At 33.0% G+C, this 5769-nt stretch overlaps 1 pseudogene; it reads right to left on the bottom strand.

The window, feature by feature from the left end:
* Positions 1-3284: 3284 nt before the first annotated feature.
* On the bottom strand, positions 3285-4333 carry LOC141489939 (OCIA domain-containing protein 1 pseudogene; annotated as a pseudogene).
* Between the last annotated feature and the right edge of the window lie 1436 nt (positions 4334-5769).

Genomic DNA, 5769 nt, shown 5'->3' on the forward strand with positions numbered 1-5769 from the left:
TCAAGTAAATTTTTAGATGATTTTCTTGGATCCTCTAAACATACCATCTGCAAAGAGTGAATGTTTTGCTTCCTCAGTGACAATTCTAATTACTTCAATTTCTTTTTCTTCGTTAATTGCTAAAGCTAATATTACTAATAATAAATTGAATAGTAATGGTGATATTGGACATCCTTGTTTCACCCCTGATCTTATTGGAAAGGCTCCTAGTTTATCCCATTACATATAACATTTGTTGATGGTTTTAGACAGATACTGCAGATTATTTTAGGGAAAACTCCAATTGTTCCAATACTCTCTACTGTTTTTAATCGTAATGGATGCTGTATTTTGTCAAAGAACTTTTCAGCATGTATTGACATAATCATATGATTTGTTTTTTGGTTATTGACATATACCTTACTGTTGAATGTTTTCCCAATATGGAACCATCATTGCCTACCTAGGAGAAATTCTACCTAATCATGTTGTATTATTCTAGAAATAACCTACTGCAATCTCTGTGCTAAACTTTTATTTAAGATTTCTGCATCAATGTTCATTAGGGAGATTGGTCTATAATTTTCTTTGTCTTTTTTGGTTCTTCCTCGTTTAGGTATCAGCACAATATTGGTCTCATAAAAAGAATTTAGACAGCTCCTTCTCCTATTGTTTTAATAGTTTATATAGAATTGGAATAAATTGTTCCTTAAACATTTCACAGAATTCAATTGTAAATACATCTGAACCTGGAGACTTTTTCTTAGATATTTTATTGATGGTTTCTTCAATTTCTTTTTTTTTGAGATGGGGTTACTTAAATATTTATATCCTCTTCTGTTAATCTGGGCCATTTGTATTTTTGTAAATATTCATCATTTCACTCAGGTTATCAAATTTATTGGTATACAGTTGGGCAAAATAGCTCTGAATTATCTCTTTAATTTCCTCCTCATTGGTGGTTAGTTCACTCTTTTAATTTTTGATACCAGTAATTTATCTTCTTCCTTTTTAAAAATCAGATTAATCAAAGGTTTATTTATTTTATTGAGTTTTTTTTTCACAAAACCCATGCAGTTTTACTTATTATGTCAATTTTTTCTTGCTTTCAAATTTATTACTCTCTCTACTTTGATATATAGAATTTCTAATTTGGTATTTAATTAGGAATCTTTAATTTGTTCTTCTTCCAGTATTTTTAATTGCATACCCAATTCATTGATCTCTTCTTTCTCTATTTTATTTATATAAACATTTAGAGAATGTTGTCCTAAAAACTGCCTTGGTTGCATCTCATAAATTTTGGTATGATGTCTCATTACTATCATTTTCTTGAATGAAATGATTAATTATTTTTATGATTTGTTGTTTGATCCACTTGTTCTTAAAACTGATATTTAGTTTTGTAATCTCTAGTTGGTCTATACATGGCCCTTCATTACAAGTAATTTCTATTGCATCATGGTCTGAGAAATATGCACTTATTATTTCTGCTTTTCAGCATTTGATTAAGAGGTTTTCATGCCCTAACATGTGGTCAATTTTTGTATAGGTGCCATGTACTACAGAGAAAAAGGTATTTTCTTTTCTCTCCCCATTCAGTTTTCTCCAGTGGCCTAGTATATCTAAATTTTCTAAGATTTTATTCAGCTTCTTAACTTCCTTCTTGTTTATTTTGTGGTTAGATTGATCTAGTTCTGAGCGAAGTCCCCCCATTATTACAGTTTTGCTTTCTGTGTCTCCTTGTAGTTCATTCAGCTTCTCCTCTATGAATTTGGATGCTATGCTACTAGGGAATATATGTTTAATAATGGTATAACTTCCCTACCTTTGGTGCCTTTTAAGATGTAGTTTTCTTCCTTATCCTTTTCCCTTTTAATGAGATCTATTTTTCCTTTTGCTTTGTCTGAAATCAGGATCACTGTCTCATTTTCTTGCTTTGGCTGAAGCGTAATATATTTTGCTCCAGTCTTTTTACTTTTGTCCATTTGTATCTGTTTCAAATGTATTTGTTGTAAACAATATATTGTAGGATTACTATTTTTAATACATTCTGTTATCTGCTTCTGTTTTATTCCAGAGTTCATCCAAGTCACATTTACTATTAAGATTACTAATTCTTTATTTCTCTCCTTGTTTTCTTTCCCCATTTGTACTTTTCTCTCCTTTCCTCTTAATCATCCTCACCAAAATTTTGCTCCCTTTTCCCCTTTAACTTTTCTTTTAAATTTTAACTTTCAGTTTACTTTCACTTTTACCTTTGCCTTACCCCTTTATCAGTCCCTTCTTCCCTTATCTTTCCCCTTTCTCTCCCTCCCCCCCACTTTCCTTTAGGGTTTGATAGATTTTTAAACCCTATTAGGAATGTATGTTATTCCTTCTCTGGACCAAATCTATTGAACAATATTTGCTTGTTCCTCCCTTCTTTCTATCTACTGTAATAGTCTTTGTACCTCTTCAGCTGTTATTATTTATGTACTTATGCCTAGTCTTCTCTTTTTTTATGTTTTTGTTGTTTAACGCTGTCTTGTACTTACATCCCCTTTAACAAATTATATTCCTTTCAGCTGACCTGATAGAAATGCTATCTATCAAAATAAAATCAATCAATCAAAGGTTGATTTATTGATTTCTTAATTGATTGATAAGCAGTATTGATTAAAGAACTCTCCTCTCTTCTGTCTCATTAGGAATACACTTTTAAAGAGTCAGGAATCACATCAAATTATAATCCCATTATACCTTACTCCTTCTTCAAGTATCCTTCATAGACATACAATCTTTCTGAGCCAAAGCATCATGCAAAGCCAAAGCATTTCATGAGCCATTTGTACTCCCTCCAATTGTAGTCAAAGTATCAAGCTGAGCAAAATCTTTTCATGATGTTTTCATGACCAATCCCTCTAAGCATACTCTCTCTCTACCTCTATAGTATTCCAATCATAGCCCTTACAGCTCTACCCAACCAAACTACCATGTATGCTCTCTCCTACAATCCCCAGCTTTAGTTGTCCAACCATACTGCTTAAGTAATATAGTTAACCTTAGTTAAAGTGTGGATTAAGTTAAGATCACTTCTCAATCTTTTTTTTTTTGCATATTGTTCTCAACTTTAATTGACAAGATATATATGAAGACATGAAAAAATTTTAGGGAAAAAAAAAGCAAAATTTTCACATAGAGTTTTTAATACTTAACATTTTGGTTACTTTGCCCTTATGTGCATGGACACACACAAAGTACTTGATCCATCTATGTCCATTCTAGTGCATCAGAGTCTTTTGATGATACCTTAAGATTAGTTTAACCAATTTTTGTAAATGATTTTATAAACTATAAAATCATTGTCCAGTACTTTCATTCATCTAGTTTCCCAAGCAGTGTATGTACTGATACAATATTAACCTTAAAGTACATAACTAATTTTAGACCTTCTGCTAAGCCACACTCCTAATATCCAAGTTCCTTCTTTTAAATATGCTTGCAGAGGCTGCTTCTGCACTTTCCTGTAGATGCTCATGACCACCTAGATGATTGATGCTGGTTAGCTGAAATTGTCTTCAGTAGAGTCAACACAAATTCTCTTCAATAGATAATAAAGTTTTTCACTCATCCCAAGTATCTCCATATTGATTTATTTTCCCTTGTTTTTTTGGTGTTCTTTCCTGAAAAGACCTAATTGGGGTGTCACCTTTTTGTGACAAGGTTACTTCATATGTTTCTCGGTTCTTATTCCTTAATTCTTCATATGTAACAATTTTTCTCTTAGGACTTTCTTCTACAGTTGTATCAGGTCCTTGGACATTATAATCAGTAATACCAATAGGAGCTGATTCATTCATGGAAGCACTGAAGGGAACTGGTTCATAAGGAGGAAAAGAACCTTCTTTTGCACTGTTTCAGATGTGGGAGATGATTCAATAGATGGATGTGCAGGCATTTTTGATTCAAATCCTGGCTTTTGTGAAGAATAGCCAGGTGATGCAAGTCGACATCCCTGTCCCAGTTGCAGAGCTTCTCCAAGAGGAGAATTTTCAAGACATTTAAACTTGTTTTGGCAGGTTTTCACATAAGAAATTTTTCCAGCAAAGTATCCCATTACACAAGCAAATATAAGTTTAGGGACAGAACTCTATTTGGGGTGACTGGAAAGAATTCCTTTTGTAATTAATCCCTGGGTAACCAACATACTTATTGCAGAAAAGGGAACAGATCTGTACCAGAAGCTCTCTTGATTACATTCAGTGAAGACTCTTCTTTCCTCTTCTGTTGGAATGTAATCCATTGCTATGTTAGGGAGTGGTGGTGAGACTTCCGCATTCTGCTCTGTTCCAAAATCAGTCCTTCCATCCATCTTTCCTCCAGGCGGCCCTGCGAATGTCAGGGAGGGAGGGGAGAGGGAGCGTGGCCCTCAATCTTTTTTTTTATGTTTAACCCTTCTAAGTAGGTTTGTACCCTCTCTCCCTATACTACAAACTTCTAAGTATCTAGTAAAGTCACTTCTGGTTTAATTAACTGTAGAGTTTCTCAGTACTCTTAGTACTAGGACACCTTGAAGTTCTCTTAAATACTTTACAATTGTAAAGGTATGGTAGACACTGGCATAGGAACACCACTGGGTTGTCTGATGCCCTCATCAGAGAAAGTGCTGAGCTCTATGAGCAAAATAGAATTAAAGTAAGTCAAAGGAAATATAAAACACACAAGTTTAGATTAAATACCTCAGCTTTTCATCTGGACTATTTATGCATGACCTGTGGTACAACATTCTGAGCTCATGTTGGTCTGATCAGCCACAGTTGGATTTCCTGAAATTTGCCTCAAACATAGTGACATCATTTGGTCTTCTTGATAGAAGGACAAAAACCAACCATATTCATATCTTCTAAGTACAATCTCTTCAAATATATTCAATCCTTTAACTATTCTAAGAGAAATACAATTCATAAGAGTAACAATTGTTATCTTCCCTTATAGAATTGTATAAAATTAAATGTTCTTTACTAATTTTTTTCCTCTCTTATGCATCTCTTGAGACTTGTATTTGAAGATGAAATTCTCTATTCAGTACTTGTCTATTCAGTTCTTGTCTTTTAATTAGGAAATTTTGGAAGCCCTCTGTTTCATTGAACATCCATCTTTTCCTGACAGAGTATGCTAAATTTTACAAGGTAGAAACTTCTTGGTTGTAATCCAAGGTCCTTTGCCCTGTGACATATATTATTCCAGTCTCTCTGATCCATCAATGTTGAAACTGATGAGTCTGGTGTAATTCTGATTGTGCTCCCTTTGCACAATCTGCTTCTTTTTAACATCTTGCAGTATTGTCTCCTTTATTTGAGAATTCTGGAAATTGGCTATGATAAATCCTTGCAGTTTTTATTCTGGGGTCTTTTTCTGGAAGAGTTCTGAATATTCTTTCAACTATTTTGTCTTTGTGTTCTAGCAAATTTGGACAGTCATCTAATAATTTCCTGAAAAATAATTTCCAATGTTTCTAAATCTAGTCTTTCTGGTAAACCAGTAATTCATAAATTAACTCTTCTGGGTCTATTTTACATAACATTTTTTTTTTTTTTCCTTAAAGGTACTTAATGTTTTATTCAGTTTTTTCAGCCTTTTGACTTTGATGGAATCTTGGTTTCTCATACATTCATTGGTTTCTATTTCTCCAATTCTGATTTTTAGTTTTAGTTTCTTTAATTAGGTTTAGGTTTCTTTTTTCAGTTGATTAATTTTATTTTTTGCTGAGTTGTATTCTCTTTACAGTTGGTCAATTTGAGTTTTAGA

Source organism: Macrotis lagotis, chromosome 5 (genome assembly GCF_037893015.1).
Source record: "Macrotis lagotis isolate mMagLag1 chromosome 5, bilby.v1.9.chrom.fasta, whole genome shotgun sequence".
Classification (NCBI taxonomy): Eukaryota; Metazoa; Chordata; class Mammalia; order Peramelemorphia; family Peramelidae; genus Macrotis; species Macrotis lagotis.